The following is a 26,793-nucleotide window of genomic DNA, read 5'->3' as shown; positions in this document are numbered from 1 at the left end:
GTCATTCATGAGAGAGGGTCTGTTATTTTCAAAATAATGGTTTACAAAGTTATTTTGTATGTCAGCAGTCAACACCCAGCTGTAAGGCAGAGAAAGAGAACATAAAGAATGCACACCCCCTTTTTAAAAACTTTAGCCAAAATGTTTTGACCTACTTCACTTTTGCTTCCATATCTTTGGTAGAACTAGTCACTTGACCCTACCAAGATGCAAAGGGAGATGAAAAAAGTAGTTCTTGGTTGAACAGTTGTTCTCCGTAGCAACTTTGCACCACGGACTACAGAGCCATCTCTGCCATAACAACTGAAGAAACACCCATCACCATCTTCAGAATCATATATGTTTCTGATTTTAAAAATTGGGTTGCAAGTTTTTTATTTAAATTCAGTTTTGCCTGTAAATTAAAGCTGTATAATTTTCAGATTGGAGAAGGCATTTGTGTTAAAGAAGCAAACTCTGAACACTTACTTAGAGAGTGTTCTACGTAGGACTTCAGAATAATAATGTTCAATGCTGAGAATGTCAAGCTGTGCTGTTGTGAAGACATAATCCTAAACAAACTAACTTATTCATTTTTTATTGTAATTTATTAGATTGAAATAAATTGTATAAGTCCTAAGCCATCATACTTATTCAATGAGATATTTTTCACCATTTAAGTTGGCAAACTAGACTTCACATTATGTACCAAAATACAAGTATTATTTGCCCAGGATATCTCAATGCTTGATATCATTTGTCTACTGTTCCCTCTGTCCATTTTGCACTTAGATGACTTGAAAATTAACAGTGTAATTTCATCCAATTATAATCAGCTAGCCATTGACTAACAAGTTCTCCTTGGCTATCACATTCAGTATTTTACTTGTACATTGTTGAATATGTGACTAGGAAATAGGCAATAAAAATTGCACTTCTAAAAAGATAACTAAATGTTTATTCCTTACATCACTAACTTCAAGAGAGATATTATTGTCTAAACTATTTTTCTTCTTGTCCTAGGCTTGAAGTTTCATGTATATTAAGATTACTATAATAAGGCTTTCATTGCAGAAAAACTGAAACTTACCTATTAGTTTTTTATTATTGTCTTTGTCAGACATACTAGATTTTTCTACCAAATCCCAAAGCATTCAAATTTATACAAATTATTCATTTCCCAAAAAGGAGTTTTGACCTTATTAAGTATTGTTTTCATCTAAAGCTATTTCATAGTCCTAGGGTGTTCTATCAGACTGGTAAGAAGTTTAGAGTTTCTACTTCACTCATTGGAAAGAAACACATGTATTTATTCATTTTTTCAAACCAACGTGAATTAAAGCTGTGTCATTGATATGGTTTCGCTATGTCCCCACCCAAATCTCATCTTGAATTGTAGCTCCCATAATCCCCATGTGTTGTGGGAGGGACCTGGTGGGAAGTAATTGAATCATGGGGGTAGTTTTTCCCATGCTGTTCTCATGATAGTGCATAAGTCGCACGAGATCTGATGGCTTTCTAAAGGGCAGTTCCCCGGCACATGCTCTCTTGCCTGTGCCATGCAAGACACGTCTTTGCTCCTCCTTCTCCTTCCGCCATGATTGTGAGGCCTCCCCAGCCATGTGGACCTGTGAGTGCATTAAACCTGTTTTTCTTTATAAATCACCCAGTCTAGGATATTTCTTCATAGCAGTATGAAAATGGACTAATACAATTATATTTTTAAAAAGACTCTTTTAACACATAGAAAAAATGTACACACAAATAAAGTAAGGTGTGCAGAGTACTTAGCAGAGTTATTGGCTCTTAGCACTCAATCAAATAAATCAATCTTTTATAATAAAAATTATTTGTGTTATTAATCATAACAATAGTCAAATAATGAAAATAAGTATTTGCAATATTATATTTCTTATTGCCTTTATTAAAGTGAATAATGAAAAAGCTGCCTCTAGCCTCTAGTACACTTTTTTCGTGTGTGAAAAGGGCCCCATGTTTTAGGCAGACACATCTCCATTGTCACCTGGCTTATGGAAATGATATCACTTTTACATTACACAAAAATGAAATTCAATTAGCCAACTCATCCATATTTTGATAGAGGTAGAATCTTGTTTTCATCCTATTGTCCCAAGGCCCTTTGTAGATTTAGGTTGAACTTGCATAATACTGACATTAGCAATTAAGTGGCTGAGTCTACTAGTAACTAAGTGAACAGAATCATCAACTAGGTACAAAGTTGAGGTAGATATAATTTATGAGCATTAACAATCCCAGTGCTTTGGTTTTATGTAATTATTGAATCAACATCTATTTATTGAGCATCTGCTGTGCAGGAATGCTAGGGTATATGCTTGTGAGCAATGGTGAAAAACACAGACCCCATCCAAGATTTCAGGGTCCTAAATAACTTTAGTAGTTTTCAAGATGATATTGAAGAAAAAGTCCCTGAAAACTAGGATCAAATGCAGTAAGTGTTAGAGACAACTAATTCTCCCTTTGTGTCTTTCTGGAGAGCAATAAGTAAAATGTCCAAATTGTGAAGGCTTCATTTTCTGGCTATTGTGTGAGAGTGCTATATTTAGCAAATAAAAATACAGGACATCCAGTTAAATTTGAATTTCAGACGAACAACATTTTTTTGTGGTATATTGCATGTTATATTTGTATTTTATTTGGCAAATCTTTGCGGGGAGGAAAATCCTTTCCAAGCCAGTATGTTGCAACAGTAAACACTATGATGTTTTCCCAAGTTACAATTTAGAAAGAACATTTATATCAATTGTTTTAATGGGTGATTTCAAATCCTTACTGGTTAGAATTTTTTTTAGCATTAAAATATAAATGTGTTATGGGAGTGGATTTTTTAAGAAATACAATTTTTTAGATGATGAACTTGCTATTATAGCACCCATAGGCATGTTTGTAATAAACTTTCAAGGCATATAAATGATCTAATTTGTGAAAATATGTTTTTGATCTGTTGGGATTTGTTTCAAATATGGCCATTACCTCAATGTAACTGATTGGCCACCCAAACCTCATTCATTTCACAGCATGAAATGAAGTGATGATGGTCCCTGGAAAATACAGCATATACTTGAGACAGATTCATGAGCTAGCTATAGATGCTTATTCCCAGAGAGCAATCCATTGCTGGCTTCTGCTCAAAACGTGTAGGAATCTGTTCCACATCCTTCAAGGGTGTCCAATCTTTTGGCTTCCCTGGGCCACATGGGACGAAGAATTGTCTTGGGCCACACATAAAATACACTAACACTAACAATAGCTGATGAGCTATATATATATATATATATATACACATACACACACACACAAAATATATATTAACATATATAAATTATATTTATATATTGTGATATATATATCACGATATATATGTATCATGATATAGATATATGTATATATAGCAAAAAAAATCTCACAATGTTTTAAGAAAGTTTACAAATTTGTGTTGTGCTGCATTCAAAGCTATCCTGGACCCCATGCAGCCTGAGGGCTATGCGTTGGACAAGCTTGCTCTAGATTATCTTGTTGGAATCTGATGCCTCAGGTGGAATATCTACATAAAGATGACCCCTTTTCCTCCCAATCTACTTTGAAATAATTTTAAGGACATAGGAACATAATAGCTGCTATAAATTGCATGTCCACAATGTAGTCAGGGAAGTTAACTAAGTGGAAAAGAATATATAAAGGATATAAAACCTCTCATTGTTAATTGTAGCTGCAGATTACCCAATGGAAGGCTTACACCTGACTTATCAATACTTTTTTTCTAACCTATTCTATTGAAATAGTAAAACAAAACAACAACATGACTTCTAAAAATATTTCAAATAAAAATATCCTAATTCTGTTTTAAAGACAATTTCTCAAAACCTTTAAAATTAAGGTATAGTACATGTAACATAAAATTTACCATGTTAACCTTTTTTTTTTTTTTTTTTTTTTTTTTTTTTTTTTTTGAGATGGAGTCTCGCTGTGTCGCCAGGCTGGAGTGCAGTCGCACAATTTCGGCTTGTTGCAACCTCCGCCTCTGGGGTTCAAAAGGTTCTCCTGCCTCAGCCTCCCGAGTAGCTGGGACTACAGGTGTGCACCACCACACCTGGCTAATTTTTGTATTTTTAGTAGAGATTGGGTTTCACCATGTTGGCCAGGATGGTCTCAATCTCTTAACCTTGTGATCTGCCTGCCTCAGCCTCCCAAAGTGTTGGGATTACAGGCATGAGCGACGGCACCTGACCCATGTTAACCATTTTTAAGTGCACGTTGGCCTTAAGTACATTCACATTGTTGGGCTACCATGACCACTCTTCATCCACAGAACCCTTTCATCCTGCAAAACTGAAACTCTGTGCCTGTTATAGGACAATTCCTCTGCCTTCCTCCTGCTGGCAACCACCATTCTACTTTCTGTCCCTATGAATTTGACTATTTTAAGTACCTAATTTAAGTGGAGTCTGTCCTTTTGCAACTGGCTTATTTCACTTAGCATAGACCCCTAAAGGTTCATCCATGTTACAGTTTGTGTCAGAATTAACTTCTTTTTGAAGGCTGAATAATACTCCATTGTATGTATATACCACATTTTGTTTATCCATCCATCTGTTGTTGGATACTGCGTTGCTTGTATCTTTTCTCTGTTTGAGTACTTGCTTTCAATTCTTTCGGGCAAACACCCAGAAGTGGAATTGCTGGATTATATTGGTAATTTCATTATTAATATCTGAGGAACCACCATTCTGCTTTTTATAGTAGCTGCACCATTTTACATTCCCACCAGCAGTCACAAGATTTCTGATATTTCTGCATCGTCTCCAACACTTGTTATTTTGTGTTTATTTTATAGTAGACATCCTAATGGGTGTGAGATGATATCCCATTGTGGTTTTGATTTGCATTTCCTTAGTGATTAGTGATGTTGAGCATCTTTTCATGTGCACATTGGCCATCTGTATGTCTTCTTTGGAGAAATGTTTATGCAAATCCTTTGTCCATTTATTAATTCAGTTATTTGCTGATGTTGATTCGTAGGGGTTCTTTATGTATTCTGGATATTAATCCCTTATCAGGTATATCATTTGTCAATAGTTTTCCCATTCTTTTTTTTTTGAGATGGAGTCTCGCTCTGTCGCCCAGGCTGGAGTGCAGTGGCGTGATCTCGGCTCACTGCAAGCTCTGTCTCCCAGGTTTATGCCATTCTCCTGCCTCAGCCTCCTGAGTAACTGGGACTACAGACGCCCACCACCACACCTGGCTAATTTTTTGTATTTTTAATAGAGATGGGGTTTCACTGTGTTAGCCAGGATGGTCTCGATCTCCTGACCTCGTGATCCACCCTCCTCAGCCTCCCAAAGTGCTGGGATTACAGGCGTGAGCCACCGCACCCGGCCAATAGTTTTCCCATTCTATGTGTTGTCTTTCAATTCTGTTGATTGTGTCCTTTAATGCACGGAATTTTACAATTTTTATGTAGTCCAGTTCATCTGTTTCCTTCTGTTGCACATGCTTTTTCTGTCATATCCAATATATCATTACTAAATCCAAATGTATGAAGCTTTTCCCTTTTATGTTTTCTTCCACAAGTTTTATGCTTTTCAGTCTTACATTTAAGTCATGAATTTATTTTGAATTAATTTTTCTATGTAGTGTAAAGTCAAAATTTTTAAATCATGAATTTGAATTGACATTGAAAATCATTTAGTTCACAGATGGATTGGATTTCAACATTATTTAGCTTAATACCTGAACTAACAACTCAATTGCTTCTAAAATAATCTTAGAACATTCTCTCAACACTGGCTATGTCCTGCTTTTTCTTCAAATTTCATTTTAAGTATTATCTATTCTGTAAGTATTCCAGGACATCTTACTCTCCAACAAATACTCATCTCAAGAGGAAACGCCCAAACATCTCACCTTTGATCTCTTCTAAATTTCCAATCATAATGTACCGTGTTTTTTAGATGATTTTATTTTTTAGAGCAGTTTTAGGTTAACAGCGAAATTGAGAGGAGGAAGGTACAGAGATTTCTCATATACCACTGTCCTCTACATGTGCAGCTTATATTATCCCCATTATCAACATTCTTCACCAGAGTGGCACACTGGTTACAAGTGATGAGCCTAAACTGGCACACCCTAATCACTCAAAGTTCACTGTTTAAATTAGGATTCACTATTGGTGGTGTATATTCTATGGATCTGGAAAAATGTATGATAACATATATCTACCATTATCCTATTGTGCAAGTATTTTCACTGCCCCCTAAATCCTCCTGCTTCACCTGTTCATCACCGCCCCCCAACCTCTGGCAACCACTGATCTTTTCACTGTCTCCATAGTTTCTTCTTTTCCAGAATGTCATATAGTCTGAATTATCCAATATGTAGCCTTTTTAGACTTGCTTCCTTCATGTAATAATACATATTTAAGGTTCCTGTATGTCCTTATGGTTTGATAACTCATGTCTTTTTAGTGCTGAATAATATTTAATTGTCCACAGCTTATTTATCTACTTATTTGCTGAAGGATATTTTGGTTGCTTACACGTTTTGGAAATTATGAATAAGGCTGCTATAAACATACATGCACACGTTTTTGTGTGACCATATGTTTTCAACTCCTTTGAGTAAATACCAAGAAGTACACTTGCCAGATCATATAGTAAGAGTATGTTTAGTTTTGTAAGAAAGTGCCAAACTGGCAGGGCACAGTGGCTCATGCCCGTAATCACAGCACTTTGGAAAGCCGAGGCAAGAGGATCACTTGAACCCAGGAGTTTAAGACCAGCATGGGCAACATAGTGAAATGCCATCTATACTAAAAATAAAAATAAAATAGCCTGCTGTGTTGACATGTGCCTGTAGTTACAGCTGCTTGGGAGGCTGAGGTAGGAGGATAGCTTGAGCCCAGAAAGTCAAGGCTGCCGTGAGCCATAATTATGCCACTGCACTCCAGCCTGGGCAATAGAGTGAGACCCTGGGAAGGAAGGCAGGAAGGGGGAAGGGAGGGAGGGAGGGAGGGAGGGAGGGAGGAAGGAAACTGTCAAACTGTTTGCCAAAATGGCTACACAATTTTTATTCCCACCAGCAATGAATGAGAGCCCCTGTTGCTCCACATCCTCATAAGTATTTAGTATTGACAGTGTTAACCATTAATAGTTACGTAGTGGTATCAAATTGTTGTTTTAATTTTCATTTTTCCGATGACATATGATGTAGAGCACCTTTTCTATGCTTTTTGTCATCTGTGTAGCTTCTTTGGTGAAATATCTTTTAAAATTTTTGACCCATTTTTTCATCGGTTCGTTTCTTACTATTGGGTTTTTAGAGTTGTTTGTATATTTTGGATAGCAGTCCTTTGTCAGATATGTCTTTTCAAATATTTTCTCCCAGTTTGTGGATTGTCTTCTCATTCTCTTGACATTGTCTTTTGCAAAGGAGGAGTTTTTAATTTTAATGGAGTCCCCCTTATCAATTATTTCTTTCATGGATTCTGCCTTTGATGTCATATCTAAAATGTCATTGCCATAGCCAAGGTCATCTAGGTTTTCACCTAAGTTATCTTCCAGGAGTTTTATAGTGTTGCATTTTACATTTAGGCCCATGATATGTTTTGAGTTAATTTGTATAAAAGGAACAAGATCTGTGTCTAAATTCATTTTTTAAATGTAGATTTCATATACTTTACCTTTAATTCTCTTTGCCTTCCTAAAAATTTTAAACCTTTAGGCAAAGATTATATCTTATTTATCTTTATATTCCCCAATTCTATTCCAGAGTTCACAACCCAAATAAATGTATGATGGTGACCTTCTAGATGCCATACTTATAAAGTGTACTATTCAATTTTTGACTCAGTTAAATTATTAAAAAATTTCCTTCTCTTTAGTTAACACAGTATTCGTCCTTCTCTCTTAGATACCTACACAGATCATATAAAGTTCATCTTCTTTATAAGAGCCCTCCAATTATTTTAACAGAGCTATTTTCGTCTTGCCCAGTGTCAAATCTTCAGTTGCAAAACAAACATCTTCAGATCCTTTCCAGGCTCTTAATCAACCCTGTAATTCTCTTATGGATTTGTATGTTCAGAGTTGGGGGGAGTGACAAGTTATTTTCCTCGGAATTTTTAATGGTAAAAATACAGAAGCAAACATAAAATTCTGACAAATTCACACAAACTATTTGAAGTCACAAATTTAGAAAATTACTTCTGAACCAGAAGAAGGAGAATCCATATACAAAAGATGCATTTGCAACTATTTGAATTTTTTAAATGAACCCAATTAATATTTCATAGTTTGTAAATTTTTATTTTAGGTATGTGTAAAATAAAAATTATAACTTGTCCATATCTCTCAGGTCACTATCACCTTAGGTAGGTGTGCAACCTTCTTTGAAAATGTATGTTAATTTTCCCAAGAAATTAGCTCATTTTCATGATAGAAATTGATAAAATATTTGAAACCACCAATGTGGAGTCTCTCTATCCTTCTGTTAATTGCCTAAACCTAATGTATCATAATATCATTCTCCACTTTTCATTTTTATTTCATCTCTTTTCAGTCTTTCCATGTAACCTTAACATGTATATGTTTGTTCTCTGTGCTTATTGTGAACAAAATGCATAAGCAGTTAAAGAATTCCAGGTGAACTTAATTCAGCACTCATCTATTTACAGTTGTTTTTATTTGCTTTTTAAAATCTTACTGCTTTGGGAGGAAAAAATACCAACAAGCTCTAAGTTTGCAGTGACAAATGTAGACTTCATCTCAAATTCATGTATGGGTGACATTTGCATGTTGATTTCTTTGCCGCCCTAATGGTTAAATTTCAAAGCACATCTTTCCTTTTATCTTCAGCTGAATGAGACATCAAAATAAGGGCCAGATAAAGGCGGAAGTCCTTTGTCTGAAACTGCCCAGGCCTGGCCAGCTGTGATGAAAACTGTCTGATGTTTCACAGGCTTCTTGTCTGGCCTCAAGCTGGTATTTGCTTCTTTTATTTTGGAGGTTTTAAAGGAATATTGCATTCTAGCACACAGTGTCATAATGGACAATGGAAGGCCTGTGCATGGTGGTATCTGAATATATACATGTTAGATTATTTATTAGATAATAAGCCACTGGTCACACAGGGGATATGTGCCATATTTTATTATAATCATGACAATTTCTAAGGCCAAACTAATGTTTGGTTGTATCACAGTATCACAGCTAATGAGAGAGTCTCCTTTACTGATAAATCTAACCTTCATGTTTAATTTTCCAATGTAGGTAATGAGATCAAGTGCTTTGGTTTAGTGTGCTTATTTTTAAATATAAAATCGATTACTAGTAGCATCTGCAAATAGTATACTACGTGATGATAAGAAAGAGGGGTAGACAAACTGGAGTATGTTAAATTATATTTGGTCAATTTTTAATAAGAAATAATAGTGATTTGCTCTAAGCAGCAAGTAAATTAAGGCAGCTCACTTAAAAAAAAATCAAATAAGCCAGTGGTTGGCCATTAAGGTCATGAAGTATTTCCTTAGTTTTTTTTTTTTTTTTTTTTAACTTCATGTAAATATCTTCTTAATTTGGGGGATAGAATAGATATGTACAGGAGTAAAAGTGTGCTACAGTTATCTGAACCTGTAGCATTATTTATATTATAGTTCAACCTTTCTTAAGAGAAAAAAGCAATAATTATTTCAGAATATTTTGCTTTCTAAAATAGCAGAAGGGCAAGTACATATAATACATTATAAATTATCTTGAGTCCAAAATCGTTAAGATAACTTGACAATTGCGCATACTGGATCCTTAACTGTTTTTGGACCTCACTACTTGATGCTCCATTGATGAAATAAGGCTGACTCACTTCCTTAGGCCACAGTCTTGTGTTTTTCTCATGCTGAGAAGTCCAATCTACTTAGTGAGACCTCAAGACCTGGCACTCTGCCTCCAGTCCAACTTCCTGTTCCTTCCAGCCTGTCTAGTCACATACACAGCACACACATGTCACGTGGGACTGTCATTTCTTCTTCCCAGAACCTACCCTGTGCTCTTCCACCTCAGCACTTTTGCTCAAAATGTCTCCACAGATGGAGTATTCATCAGCCCCATTTTGTCTGTTACAATCCTGACTATTCTTTGCGTCCAACTGAACTGCCTGGTCCTTCATGAAGTTTGTCACAACCCTGCTTTCTTCTTCTTTATTTTATCATAGACTTGTTTGTGGTTCTTTCATATTATCATAGACTTGTTTGTGGTTCTTTCTTAGCAATAATTCACCAACATGGTGAAACCCTGTATCTACCTAAAAATACAAAAATTAGCCAGGTGTGGTGGTGGGCACCTGTAATCCCAGCTACTCAGAGGCTGGGGCAGGAGAATCTCTTGAACCCAGGAGGCGGAGGTTGCAGTGAGCCGAGATCGTGCCATTGCACTCCAGCCTGGGCAACAAGAGTGAAACTCTGTCTCAAAAAAAAAAAGAAAGAAAAAAAAAATAATGGCATTCACAGCAACCTGGATGGAGTTGGAGACCATTATTCTAAGTGAAGTAACTCAGGGATGAAAAACCAAACACAGTATGTTCTCTAATTGCTTTTTAATAATAGTCTACTAGGGCTCACTTGTACATTTTTCAGGATAACCATAAAAAGGTTTTGTTCTATGGGGCATATTTTGCATACATTTCATGGCAGAATCACTGCAAGCTTCATCCAGTGTCCCTAAAAATACTTTTACCTACCTGTGCTGAAGACTATTACAAAATTGATTAGTATCTTTGGTGCATAAACTGAAGTTTATACCATAATGTATGCTTTCAATCAATCAATTAAATTTATTTTAACATAGACTCTTCAGATTGAAGGAACATGAAAAAAAACCCTAGGATAATCATCTGCCTCCTCCTTCCCAAGTCTTATCAAATGGTTGTCCAACCCGTGCTTAAAATGTTGGTGCTCACTATATTTGAGGAACAATCTCTTGACCACATGATGTGAAGTTTTGCCTGTTATTCATTGGAAACGGCCTGGCAGAATTGGATTCCTCTACATCTTTCTATACACAAGATACTGGAATAATCTCCATCCCCATACTAAATGGAGGATGTCTGGGGGAGTGGGATTTTTTTTTTTCTTTGAGACAGATCTTGGCTCATTGCAACCTCTGCCTCCCAGTTTCAAGTGATTCTCTTGCCTCAGCCTCCCAAGTAGCTGGGATTACAGGCACCCACAACCACACCTGGTTAATTTTTGTATTTTTAAGTAGAGATGGGTTTTCACCATGTCGATCAGGCTGGTCTTGAACTCCCGACCTCAAGTGATCCGCCCGCCTCAGCTTCCCAAAGTGCTGGGATTACAGGTGTGAGCCACTGCATCCAGCCTATTTAGTTTCTTTTCATGACTGAGTAGTATTCCATGGTGTGTACGTATATATCACATTTTTAAAATTCACTTGTTGATTAATGAGCATTTGGGCTGGTTCCATGTTTTTGCAATTGTGAACTGTGCTGCTATAAACCTATCTGTGCAAGTGTCTTTTTCATATAATGACTTTTTTTCCTCTGGCTAGATACCCAGTAGTGGAATTGCTTGATCAAATGGTAAATCTACTTTTAATTCCTTAAGAAATCTTCATATTGTTTTCTACAGTGGTTGTACTAGTTTACATTTCCACCAGCAGTAAAAAAGTCTTCCCTTTTTACCACATCCATGCCAACATCTATTATTTTTTTATTTTTTGATTATAGTCATTCTTGGCATTTTCCTGATAATTAGTGATGTTGAACATTTTTTTATATAAGTGGGAACTAACCTATGAAGATGCAAAGGCATTAAGAATGATACAGTGGACCTTGGGGCTCAGGGGAAGGGTGGGAGGGGGTGAGGGATAAAAGACTACACACTGGGTACAGTGCGCAGTGCTCAGGTGATGGCTGCACCAAAATCTCAGAAATCTCCACTGAAGAACTTATCCACGTAACCAAACATCACCTGTATCGCAAAAACGATTGAAATAAAAAAGAAAAGAAAAGAAAGCACCTAGCACAGTGCCTATCACATAAGACAACCCCCCTACCCCCGAAAAAAAGGCCAGGTGCGGTGGCTCCCACCTGTAATCCCAGGATTTTGGGAGGCCAAGGCGGGCAGATCATGAGGTCAGGAGATGGACACCATCCTGGCCAACATGGTGAAATACCATCTCTACTCAAAATACAAAAAATTAGCTGGGTGTGGTGGCGTGCCCCTGTAGTCCCAGCTACTTGGCAGGCTGAGGCAGGAGAATCACTTGAACCCAGGAGGCAGAGCTTGCAGTGAGCCAAGATCACGCCACTGCACTCCAGCCTGGGTAACAGAGTGAGACTCCGTCTCAAAAAAATAAATAAATAAATAAAAATAAACAAACAGAGAAATTAAAGTTTGAATTTCAGTCTATGAATTACATCTTTTATTTTCTAGTATTGATTTTTGCTAATTAGAATGAGTCCTTATTAAATAAAACAGTTCCCCCAAGGAATACTGTACATCTTTACCATGCCTTTTAATCTTTCTCAACAAATAAATTGTATTTCTTTATGGTATTGCTTTTACTTTTACTTGCTAATATTTTTCATAGCAAATGCTTATGGAAATGGGAAGTTAATAAAACAGATTAGATTACAGTGAAAACAAAGGGTATTAGAAAAGCATCTTGATAGTACCTTATTTTGTTTGACTCATTATTAAGAACATAGAATTTTTAAAATTAGGAATATTAAAGAATATTCAATCAAATATCACATTTTAATAAAACATAATTTCTCAGGTTGTGTGTTCTACAGAAAGAGAAATGATGAGAGTATAAATTTTATTTTATTCTGGACTTTGATTAATTAAAGTCAGAAGTATAATATTTATATCTGATTAGTTAATGTAGTATCTGTGAAGTCCCTGAAACATATTTCTTTAAATATTAGATATCTGCTGAGAATTGTATCAATAGTATCCCTTCATAAGTATATTTTATTTTTCCCAAGTCTTCAAATAGTCGATGACACATCATATAAATTTGACTTAAGATCTTGCCTTGCTTCCTTCTCTCCCTCAGCAGAGAATATTGCACATGGTTATGTACATTTTCAAAAAAAGGAAGAGAGAGAGGTATAGAGGAGGAGGAGCTGCAGGTTAATATTCAACCCCCAAAATTTAAAGAACTATGACTTGAAAAATTAAATGTGTTTCTAGTTATTAATAACACCTAAGGGGTACAAGGATATCATAAGCATTGCTTGAAACTAAAATGTGTGAACTTGCTGATTTTTTATGCATCTGCTATATACTGAGTTTACCTAGTTTCCCAGCAGCCAATATAGTATGTAACCCACCCGTTTCATAAATCTTTTGCTGCATGGTAAATCTTCCCCAAATTTAGTGGATTATAGCAACATCACTTTATAATTTTTCATTATTCCATTTGTTGACAATCTAGATGATCTTTTGTTGGCATCCTTTGGGGTTGCTCATGATGCTGTGGTCATGTGACAGCTATGCTGGCACTCCAGTGTCCAAGATGGTCTCAATCAGCTGTCTGATTGTACTTGCTACCACTGTGGGTTTCTGGTTGTTCTCTATGTGACCTCTCATCTTCTAATAGACTGGACTGGGATTCTTCACAGTCTTGTGATCTCAGGGTTCCATCAGCTAAATCCTGGACTCGGTTCCATCAGCTAAATCCTGGACTCTAGAACTCTTATAACTTTACTTCTACCACATTTATTTATTAAAACAAGTCACAAGACCAGTTCAGATTCAAGGAGTCAGTAAAATAGACTCCACCTCATCGTAGGAAAAGGGGTAAAGACACTTAATGACGGTGTATAAAAACAGTGAGCTATGGTTTACTGAGGATCATTATGATGATTATCTACAGCAGTGCCATCTCTGGCCTCAATGAGTCCTACTCTCTCACACGTAAAATGCACTCACTCCTGCTTCTCAAGACCCCTTCAAATATCACCTAATCAACACCAGATTCAGGCTCTGAGTCTGGGATCTCATCACCTAAATCAGGTCCAGATGTGGATTACATGCCCCACACACTCAACCTACAACAGTGAGATGGAGACAAGTAACTGCAATAGACAATCCCACTCTGAAAACAGAACCAGGAGCTGCATAGTAAACACTGGTTGATATGGTTGATAACAATTCTCCTTTTCCGAAGTCAGGGAATAGTTTTTGATTAAGGCTGAATTATTCTCCCTGGAATCGATTCTCTAATCTATTCTTCTTCTTTATTCTTGGCTCTGTCCTCTCAGCCTGCTTCCTTTCCATAGAAAGTTGACAGCCCAGAGGCCTCTTCTCATTTTGAACTACCATTTAGTCTAAAACAATACAGCATGCTTAAACTTGGTGGGTTTCCTATGTATGAAATTATGTACCACTCTATTACATAAAGCCATGCCAAATTCATCCTAAAGCATGCCATTTTACATTTGGGAGCTGTTGGGAAATAATAGCCTTGAAATAGAAGCCCCTTTTTCTACCTGAGAGGTTCTAGGGAGCCCCACCTTAAACCTTTCTGAGATTTTCACAAGTGGTATTATGGACATACCCTTGAGCCAATCTTTTCTTAGGCATTTCTTAATTGACAGTATTTTACTGGCTGGAGAGAATACCCTGGGATTTCTCTATTTCTTCTAAATTATGCATATAAACCGAACTTCTTTTTTAGAGTGTTTTTTTTTTTTTTTTAAATATTAAAGGAGCCAACTGACACTTCATTTAGCCTGATATTCTCCTTGGTAAGATTTACAAGTTCATTAGGTGTATTTTCTATCTTCTGCTTTAATGTAGGATAAAACTATGTGAATTATTCTGCTGGTGTAGGACACAGGTTGCCTTTCCTGCAGCCTAAGATAATAATTTCCTCACTACTTTTCTTGCCTCCAGTAGCAGTCTCCCTGCTTCTCTTCCACTTGCCACTTGCCACCTGAGCTAAAAGATAATGCCAAATGGTTTAGGTTTTTTAAAGGCAACAACCCACTTCCAGGTATTAATTTCTGTTTCAGTTACCTTTTGCTGCATAAGAGATCACCTCGAAACTGAGTGACTTAAAACAATACTGATTTTTTATTTCTCATGATTCTGTACCTTAGCAATGTGGGAAGTTCTTCTGCTGGTTCTTCCTGAGATCACTCATGTGGCTGCAGTCTTTTGATGACTACACTCAAGCTGCAGGTTCTGACATGGTATCAATCAAAGTTTTTGCTATTTCATTTGGCTATGAGCAGGAGCTCCTTGGTTTTCCTATAGTTAACCTTCCATTCTCTATTAGGCTTGGATTAAATTTCACCTTATGGTGGTTTCAGGGTTTTAAAACAGTAAGGGACAAACCTGCAAAATCTGTTGAGATTCACACAAGACTTCTGCCACGTTATAATGGGTTAAGCAAGTCACAAAGCCAGTGAAGTGGATGATAAAATACAACTCAGATACTATGTCACATTACAAAGGTTCTGGGTACATGAAGATGGGATTTCTTAGAGGTCATGAGTATAACAATCTATCTGTCACTCTACCTTTCTCCTTCAAAGCACCTCTGAAAGTGTATGAAATTATGAATACTTTTTTAAAAGACTGCATTTTTAGAGCAGTTTTAGGTTGAGAACAAGATTGAGGGGACAATACAGAGATTCCCCTGCCCTCAAATATGCATAGCCTCCCCCATTATTAATATCCATCACCAAAGTGGAACATTGGTTACAATTGGTGAACCTACAATGATACATCATAATTACCCAAAGTCCATGGTTTACATTAGGGAGAATTCTGTGTGTTGTACATTCTATGAATTTGAATAAATGTATAATGACAAGTATCCATCATTATGGTACCATGCAAAGTATTTTCCCTGCCCTAAAAATCCTTTGTGCTTTGCCTGCTTACCACCTCCTCCGTCCTAAGCCCTGGCAAACACTGATCTTTTTACTGTCTTCATAGCTTTGCCTTCTCCAGAATGTCATATAGTCTGAATTATCCTGAACGTAGGCTTCTTTCACATAGTAATATGCATTTAAGGTTCCTCCATGTTTATTCATGGATTGATAACTCATTTCTTTATAGCATTGAATTATAATAATATACCATTGCCTGAGTGTATCACAGTTTGTTTATCCATTAAGGACATCTTGGTTGCTTCCAAGTTTTTGGCAATTATAAATGAAGTTGTTATAAATATTCATGTGCAAATTTTCTTGTGGACATACAATGACAATAATGTATATACCAAAGTTATTGGGTAAATACCAAGAGGCGTAATTGCTGGTTTATTGGGTAAGTATGTTTAATTTTTTAAGAAACTGCCAAACTCTATTCCAAAGTGCCTGTGCCATTTTGCATTGCCATCACAATGAATAAGAGTTCCTATTGCTCTGTATCTTTGCCTGCATTTTATATTGTCAGTACTGTAGGTTTGAGGCATTCTAATGGATGTGTAATGGTGTCTTTTTGTTGTTTTAATTTGCATTTTCCTGATGACATGTGATGTGGAACATCTTTTTATATGCTTTTTTTTGTCATCTATATATCTCCTATGGTGAAGTGTCTGTTAAGACCTTTGGCCCAGTTTTTAATTGAGGTTTTTTTTTTTATTATTATTGTTGAGTTGGTAAGAATTCTTTGTATACTTCAAATAGCAGTCCTTTATCAGATGTGTCTTTCGCAGATATTTTTTCCCAGTCTGTGGCTTGTCTTCTCCTTCCCTTGACATTGTCTTTTGCAGAGGAGGAGGTTTTAATTTTAATGAAGTCAAGCTTATCAATTATTTCTTTCATGGGTTGTGCCTTTTGTGTTGTATCCAAAAAGTCACCACCATATCTAAGGTCATCTAGGCTTTTTCCTATGCTAACCTCTAGGAGTTTTATAATGTATTTTACATTTATGTCTATGATCCATTTTTAGTTTTTTTTTTTTTTTTTTTTTTTTGGGGGGGGCAGGTTCTGGCTCTGTCATCCAGGCTGGAGTGCAGTGGCTTGATCTTGGCTTACTGCAACTTCTCCCAAGTAGCTGGGACTACCAGTGTACAGCATTGCAATGCCTGGCTAATTTCCGTATTTTTTGTAGAGAAGGAATTTTGCCATGTTGCCCAGGGTGGTCTCAAACTCCTGAGCTCCAGCAATCTGCCCGCCTCACCTCCCAAAGTGTCGAGATTACAGGCAGAAGCCACCACCCACCCCGGTTTAGTTAACTTTTTGAAGTATTACTTTTTAAAATTAACTGTGAGATTCTAGATCAGTGACACGATTGGCCCTGATTAATTTTGAAAATGAAAATAATTTCCTGATTGATTGACTTCAACATATCATTCACATATGTAGGATTATAGAGTTTTAGGACAGTGAAGGTAATAAGGTGATATCTAGCACAAATTCACTTCTTATTCTTGAATCCTTTCCATCATTTCACTGTGACTGTTTTTGCCCAGATCTGCAAGTGTCAACACTCTGCTGCTCTAAGAAATTTTCATCTGAGCCCACCTACTACTATTGTTCCTCTTGTTCCTGCTCCTCCTACTCCTCCCCCTCCTACTATGAAGCAGCAGCCTTTCCTCATTGCCTTTTATGCGCCAATTTCTTTTCATGCATTAGCTTTATTCAACAACTTCATAAAATATATATTATGATTAAACCCATGGATATGAGATTTAGAAACATCAAGAAGTAGGCTATAAATGTGGGCTTATCTATACTCAGTCTGAGTTCTCCCTACTTTCCCTAGAGAATATTATAAAAGTCTCTTGGATTATAAAGGAAGAATATGAGGAAAGCAGTTGACCAGAAAAAATAAGTATTTACTAAGCACCTGCAAATGTCAGACAGCGAAATACAGCACTTCAGTATAATGTCCATTTTGGTCTCAGTTTTCCAACTCACTCTACCTACTTTTGCCTCCTCCGTATGTCAAAATTATAAACCTTCCTTATCATGTCACACATAGTTTTCAATAAATGTTTATTTCTCATCCTTAACCCAGAAAACTCAGAGTTGAATATCTGTGTACTGTTTTTCCTCTTCATCATTTTCCACCTTTCCCCCCACCCCTCGATTATATAAGTGCAGCATGAGGCATTCAGATTTAGGAATTTATGAATATGACATTATATTTGTAATAGTTCTGACCTCTGGGTCTTAGGTTTGTTGTTGATGTTGTTGGTGCTGTTTTAAATCAGTATAGTTAGGTGTTTGGATCATCTTTTAGGAAAACTTCCAGGAAAGATGCCTTCAGGATCTGGGTTGGTACTTCTGGGACCAGCACTGGCAGCTTCTGCTTCTGAGTAGGAATGGAAAAGAGAACAGGTGATCAATGCAGAGGCCAGGGACAAGTCAGTGAACATAAATAACAAAGGAGGAAAGAAGAAGGAATGTAAACTGTCAAGGGGCATTATTTCTTTTTTTTTTTTTTTTTTGGTCCTCTTTCTCTTTTTTGTTAAAGAAAAGAAAAAAATCTTTCTGGCAGCTTTGTAGCACCATCTCAATCTCTTTGCATCTGCTGTTATGCTCACTCAGATTCAGGAAAGTCACACGTATCATTTTCAAAAGGCACAGAAAAGAAAATATTGCAAACTGACAGCCCTTTTAGGAAATCCACTTCGGACTTGGAATTTAAGACAAAGTGAAGTAGAGACTTACACAATCCTCCAGTGGATTTTGATTTGAATACTAAATCTCTTCAACACTGCATTTTCTCTGTAGTTACTTTGGATTTTGATTTGACTACTAAGGCTCTTCAATACTGCACTGCATTTTCTCTGTATAAAGCATGTGTGCGCACAGACACACACACACACACACACACACACACTCACACACAAAGAGGAGGAATGGCTCCAAGATCTCTTTATTTAACACTTTGCACCACTGCAGAGAATATTCAGGCAAAGAATACTGGGAAATAACGTGAGTTTCATTTTCATCTCCATCTCCATCTAGTGGTTCCTGCTGTGATCTGATGTGTGATCTGCTGTGATCAGGGTGCTGATGGGAAGAACAGTCCAGCACCCTGGAAGAAAGAGAAAGGATCTTCACAGCAGAAACCACTGTATGGAAATTAAAATGAAATTGGAATTCACATTATTTCCTAATGAATACTGGAAGCCTGATTTTTCTAAGGGCATCCGTTCTCCATTTTACTCTCCATGTGTAAACATTTGACATTTAAAACAATTGAAGAGGAAAGATCTAATTTTGAAATTTTCTCATGAAAATCTACCTTTTCTTCTTGCCTTTCCTAAAAAGAAAGTAACTATATAAAGGAGCTATGATAATAGAAGTTAGAAAAGCTAAAAATCCTTTGTATATTATAGTATTTCTATATCCTTGTTAAAATTTGGTTTCAGTAAATGAAAACATGACCATTCTATCCTACTGAGTTGTCTTGTCTTGAAGAATAAGCAGGTGACCCTGCGAGGCATGCAAAATGGAAACATATTCTACAATGGGAAAAAGAAAACGATACGGACACAGGTATCTCATGGGCCCCCAGGAAGTAACCTGTGGCACAAAGAATCAATTTTCTCTATTTCTGTCTCTGGGGCCTTATATACTCTCTTCTCTGCTTCATTTTGTTCATTGGTTTTTTTAAATCTCAAAAGAGCCTTCCCTTCTCTCAAATGCTGATTAGAGCCTTTGGAAGCTAATTTTAAATTCTCATAAATGAAATTCTGATGGTTCCGGCTCGAGCCAGATTTCTACTCTTGGTCCCCACAGCTATGGCTATGGGGAGATAGGGCCACACGACCTGATGTCCCTTCAGTGGGGAGGCAGATGGTCAGATGAAGAACTTTGGGCAGATTTTTTTCTAAAGGTAACAGAGTAAGAAAAAATATAATTGATGGAGGAAATAACTGATATTTCTGGTGCATATCACCTTTTATCTTTCCAGCTATATGTTTCGTTACCATCTTATTGCTGAGTAATAAACAACTCCAAAACGCATAGCATAAAACTACAATTGTTTATTTTTCATGTGTCCATGGGTCAGCCAGGGCAGTTTTGCTGTTCTGGGCCAGGCTTGGCCAATCTTGCCTGGGCTCATTCATGAAGCTGCTGCTAGTTGGCCAGCTGACTGGGGGCTTGCGGGTCTAGGATACCCTCACAGTAGATCCACTCATTTTCTACTCATGTGGCCCCTCATTCTCCAGCAGACTACCTGAGTGAGTTTACACTCATGGCAGAAGGCGTCTTAGGGAAGGACAGACAGAAAGAGAGAGAGAGTAAAACAAAGCACAGCCTCTTGAGGCCTAGTTTCAGAACTGGCATGATAATGTTTCAGAGCATTTCACTGGCCAAAGCATATCTCCAGGCCAGCTCTAATTCGAGCATTTCATTGGTCAAAGTGTATCATCTCCAGGCCAGCTCTAACTCCAGGTTGGAGAAATAGATTCCACTTCTTCCTGGGAGGGGCTGCAAAGTGACATCTCAAAGGGTGTTGTGGCTAGAGGGAGGTCATTAATTTGTGTCACCAATGCAATAATCTATAACACTTGCATCTTTATTTACGTCATCCACTTATCATTAAACCCCAAGCTATTCTCTCCTTTTAAGTTTTCTCTTCTTTCACAGGGGCCATGTCTTCTTGGATTCTCTTCAGGAAGCTAAAAGTTTTCCAGTTATTTTTCTTTTTTATAATCTTTTTAAGATACGTACACCTGCTAATATCTTCAGGATGATGTTTCTTTTATTTTATCCCACAATATTTACACTTTGTCTTTATTACTTCTTTAAATATAGTTTTTTTGTTCATTTATAGTATTGGTTAAGAGTATTTATTTATTTATTTGAGACGGAGTCTGTCACTGTTGCCCAGGCTGGAGCACAGTGGCGCAATCTCGGCTCACTGCAACCTCTGCCTCCCAGGTTCAAGCAATTCTCCTGCCTCAACCTCCTGAGTAGCCAGGATTACAGGCGCCCGCCACCATGCCCAGCTCATTTTTTGTACTTTTAGTAGAGACTGGGTTTCCCCATGTTGGCCAGGCTGGTCTCGAACTCCTGACTTCATGATTCGCCCGCCTCGGCCTCCCAGAGAGCTGGGATTATAGCCGTGAGCCACTGCTCCCAGCCAAGAGTAGAGTTTAATTAGAATTATACTGCCTGTGTTCAAATCATACCTTCACCACTTACTGCCTGTGTCACTTTCAGCAAATTACTTTGACTTAAATTCTCTTTGTCTCAGTCTCCTCATCAGTAAGATGGGAATAAGCATACCCACCTCATCGTGTTTTATGAAGGTAAAACGATTAACTATCAGCACCAAAAATAGTACCTGTCACATAGTAATTTTCAGTAACTGTTATTATTATGATTATTGTCATTATTATTTTATCAATCATCTTTAAGTGGACAAAAATATTTCCAGACTCAGTGCTTTGATTGAGCAGACTGGCCTTTGGCTTGCCATTTTTTTTTACTCAGCAAACTTTTCAGATCTGCAGCTGAAGAATTAGATCAGGGGTCCCAAACCCCAGAGCCACAGACTGGTACCAGTCTGTTTTGGGAACCAGGCTGGACAGCAGGAGGTGAGTGGTGGGTGAGCAAGCGAAGCTTCATCTGTATTTACAGCCCTCCCTATCGGTAACGTTACTGCCTGACCTCTGCCTCCTGTCAGATCAGCAGCCACATTAGATTCTCATAGGAGCGCAAACCCTATTGTGAACCGCACAGGTGAGGGATCTAGGTTGTGCGTTCCTTACGAGAATCTAACGCCTGATGATCTGTCACTGTCTCCCATCACCCATAGATGGGACCATCTAGTTGTAGGAAAACAAGCTCAGGGCTCCCACTGATTCTACATTATGGTGAGTTGTATAATTATTTCATTCTGTAGTACAATGTAACAATTATAGAAGTAAAGTGCATAATAAATGTAATGCACTGGAATCATCACGAAACCATCCCCCATCCCTGGTTCGTGCAGAAATTGTCTCCCATGAAATTGGTCCCTGGTGCCAAACAGGCTGGGGACTGCCGAGCTAGATACTGTGCAGAGATCCCAGCATCTTTTTATGATCAATTCAATTCCCATTCACCTTAGGCTGTGTCTTCTTAGGAGCTTTGTTACTGGGTCTACACTGTCAAGACTGCAGCATTCCACCTTGACTGCAGGTCTCTCTTGCCCTGGTTCTCTCTTATGCAGATTGCTTTGGGACTTTCAAATACTAGAACATACAGGATGAAGGCATCAAAGAGGGGAAAGGGGGAAGAGCATCACCTACAGAGATCCTTGATCAGAAGCAGGTCCTGCTTCTCTGCCAGGGTAATGTGGATCAGGTTTGGTGGCCTTCTATCATCTCTCATTCTGTCAAGGTTGCTCTATGTCACAAGATGGCACGCACACAGGGCACCAATTGGTTAATACACTCAGCCCTGTCTGACTTCCAATTATTGAAAATTCCTTCCAGATTCAGGCCTTGGGTTGTCTGTCAATCTTAGTTTATGGGGTCATAAATTTACATCTTTTCTGCCCTCACATAGTTCTTTTAGTGAGAGTTCGGGAGAGGCTTTGTCCAAGGCTTCTAGACAGAGGCCATTTTTAAACCAGAAACTTGGTTCACCTAATTGTCAAGTTTATTTGACTCTTGTTTTTATTCAACCTAAAAATTTGGATGTGAACATTATCCAGGAATAACTCCTTCTTAAGTAAATACAGTATGTTATTGAATAAGAAGCATATAGAATTTTAAACTAAGAATTCTAAGGTTTCCAGAAAACAGGTTACCCTCTCATGGAGTTTTCTTTTAGGGGTAAGTGACTTGTGACCCCCCCTAATGAAAACAAACTCTAAGATGTCAATGGTGATAGTTGGGTATTATTTTTGTTTAAGAATTTTAAATATCGTAGGTATAAGACTCTTGTAGCACAAGTAATATTAACTATTTGCACATCTCTGAATTATGGGTTTTTTCCCCCTTTTTAACAGGGGGGAGTTGGGGGGTTGATTCAAAGAAGAGGTGAAGAAATATATCTTCCTGTCTGAAAACAAAAAAATTCTAAAATAGATATTTTTAACTTGTGCAGTTTTTAGTTTCTAAATCTGTCACTAATATGGGAATCATTTTTGTGTGTGGCTGGCTGTTATTTATGAAAAAGTTGTATTTTATGAAATGTTGATTTTTCGAAATGTTCTTTGACAAGTTTCTTTGGAATACTGTTTATGCTGACTCTGTACTTTATTAAACGACACAGGAAGAGGTAACTTTATAGAAGGAAATACATCTGCAAAAAATGTTCATAAGTTGCTTAACCCTTAAAGAAATTAGAGCCAAAGTTAATTCTAATGCTTGCATTTAAATGAATAATAAAGTATAAATTCTTGCCTATTAAGAAATCTATTTGGTGGTCCCGGCTACCAGTATTTCCTTGTTGCAAACTGATAAACCTGAAAAAATAGATTTATTGAGGGATATATATTTGTTAATTCTGACTCTTAGAAACACGCTCATTTTCGTGTAGACAAACAAATGCTGATGGAATGATGAGTCCAACCAAATTCAGAGAGTTTTTTAGTCATATTTATAAAACCAACTACATATAAAATTGACTAAAAACAATACCATCACCACCAATGAAACCACGACCACCATCAATGAAAAGTAACCTGATGGTAAAATAAATTTTAACTTTTTTATGACTTGGTTCAACATTATAAAAACTCCCTGATATAAGCAGCTTAATAGAACTCCATCTCTGAAACAGAATTGGACAGGATCTAACAGTTTTATTTTTTTAAAGGATATAATTGTGTACATTTCTTACTTATTCATCCCATGAATATTTTCTAGGTGAGAACTATGCTCACTAGACTGTATTCTAGGAGCATCTTCAGTCAGGTCTCTATTACATGGGGTTAATTTGCTAATATTATTTCTCACTTCTACAGAAAAATTGTTAATCCATCTTTATGTACATTCAAAGTTTCTGTTCTCAAATAGAATTGTCTTTGTCTCTCTCTTTTATAATAATTACATTTAAAGTTTGTCTCCTATATGAAACTTCACTCTCATTAATTACCTTTACTACATTGCTACTTTAATTATTATTGCTTAGTGTTATCACATTTTCCAAGAATTATCCTAATTTCCATGAAACACAGCATAGCTTTGAAAGTTTATTTTAGATTATATTCTGCCATGGAAAATTTTTTTGACAGTATTCATATTTTCTGGGAAAAATGCATTTACATAGTTTGGAAACCATATGTGTATTTCTGGGAACAATAAGGGAGATATCTGAGATTGGAATGTGTTGGGAAATCTATACCATGTACTCACGTAATTATGGGGTTTGGTCAAACAGACCAAAGATACCGACTGGCCAAAAAGCTTTTAAACCTTCATATTATTTGTGTTGGGTACTGTTTGGAATCTGGTGAGAGAGGTTACAACTCCCGGAAGAACTAATTTTCAATGTGGATTTTATCTTAGAACAAAAAGTAAATTTTTATGGGTAATTTTTGGGCTGTAGAAATGTTTCAAACTCTTGCACTTCCTATTTTTACTCATCTAATCAAATAGTTTTTGGGTACTTACCATGTTCTATGTAATTTGCTGGGTACTGGAGATTTGATGATGGAGAAAACAGATACCCCTTCCCTAAAGAAGGCACTAACTTACCATGTGTCATTAAAATTCTTTCTTTGGTCTTGAATTTCTTTATAGAAAAAAAATGATCTATGAATTCCATACTTATCATGAAATTATGTCGAAGAGTAGGTAGTTTTAGAATAATTTATTGGAAGTGAGAAAGACAAGTTGTAGAAGGCAATGTTTGGAACTTAACGATTTACATCAGAAATAACACGTGTTAAAAAGTATGCGTAATTCTAACAGACTTAAAATAAATCTAAAAAAAAAAAAAACCCACAACACATAAATAATATATCAGGAATTCAATAAAACAGAAAAATGCTACATCAAATATCACTTGGATAATAGACAAGATCAACCCCCTCTCCATTCTGTTGGCATTTGTAAGGATGATCTGAAACCAAACAGACTGATAAAAGTTTGTGGCTAGCTTTCTCTGCTCTTCCTCTTCACCCCTCATTTGATTTTTTAATTCTATCCCAAACAAACGTGTAATTTTTCAAATACATTATTTTAATCATTGTTATTTAAATGGTCATTTTGAAACTAACATTTCTTAAACAATTTTAGTGCCTTTCTTACCTTTGTTCATATTCTTATCTAAACTCCAGAAACCATTAGCTATATTAGCTATATGATAGAAAATTTGAACATCATCTGTACGGAGAAAATGATTCCAAGGTCTTAGCTCAACAAAATGCTGCCCACATATAGAATTTCTGACTAGCATTTTAATCAATAGATAAGTATATTAACATATATGATCAGATGCATATACATTTCATTACAAAATAAGAAATGCAACTTAACCTGACGGATACGTAATATTTTTACATATACACATGCATACACACACACAGCAAAAACTTGCTGTGACTCCTTTTTTGGGGATTTGGGGTCTGTCACTTATATTGCTATGACTAAATCTTTAAATCAAGGTGGGGTGGCATTTTGGTGGTCAATGGCTGTGTGAAACTAAGCTTCTGTACATTAACAAATTGAGGCAATCTATAATAACACAATGGAACAATGATTTTTGTCCCATTTTTCTCAAAAAATAAAATGGTCTCATTTAGAAAGGATGAAGAAGAAAATGTAATTTAAAATTACCTGGATCATGATATTCTACATGCATATTTGCCACAGAAAAGCAATACTAGTTAGATGAATTAACATGATTTTCTTTGAGTCTCTCACCTTTTTCATTTGTGTTTGTGGGGTTTGGATGGCTCTCCTTGATATAAATTAGCTTTTTGTCTCCATGCCTCTAGGACGTTTCACTTTCTTTACGACCAAACTTGAAGCAAGTAGGATAAAGTATATGTCATAAAATATGCAATGACTTAACTGATTAGTGAGGTGATCTTTCCTAGTCCTGTGCCAATATATATTCAGAATAATAAATCCTATGTAACATCATGCATCACCAGCTTTACTTTGGTTTTCTTTGGTAAAACCAAGCATTTATACAGTAGAAAGATGGTTGAGAGAGTGTTTTTCTGTTACCATATTTTATCAGCAACCTTTTAATCTCTATTAGAGTTGATAATATGGGATTCATATTTAACTGGAATAGATAGATTATCAATTCATCTATGTTGGCCAGACTGGTCTCAGACTGGTCTCAAACTCCTGGCTTCAAGCAATCTATCTGCCTCAACCTCCCAAAGTGCTGAGATTAGGGGCATGAACCACCACACCTGGCCAAAGTTAATGATTTTGATCTTCTTTCTGTCAAGCACAAATCAAAATTGTTAATTATAAGCCAAATTGGCCAATTTAAATCAATCTTTCCTTTCTTTCTTTCTCTTTCTCTCTCTCTCTCTTTCTTTCTTTCTTTCTTCCATTTTCTACTCCCTAGAATAAAAATAATCATGGATTAGGCAAAAGGTCAAGAAGAAAGATAAGGGCTTGGATGTTTAGAAAACTATATTTTAAGATCTTTCAATTAGTTTAAAATTGATTATCTTTCTACTTTTCTAGTGAATACTAAATTTCTCATAAACACAAGACCTCTTAAAATATAAACAACAAAATGAAAGATAAAAATCTGTACGGTTTAGCTCTAATTTTCTAAAAATTAATTTTTATTATTTTTCATCTTACAAATATGTGCTACACTAGATGCTTTAGATTTTAATATAATTTCATAATTTCCCATATACTCTGTTCC

This window comes from Pongo abelii, chromosome 19 (assembly GCF_028885655.2).
Source record: "Pongo abelii isolate AG06213 chromosome 19, NHGRI_mPonAbe1-v2.0_pri, whole genome shotgun sequence".
In the NCBI taxonomy this organism is placed as follows: domain Eukaryota; kingdom Metazoa; phylum Chordata; class Mammalia; order Primates; family Hominidae; genus Pongo; species Pongo abelii.
Note: the sequence above shows the minus strand (reverse complement) of the source record.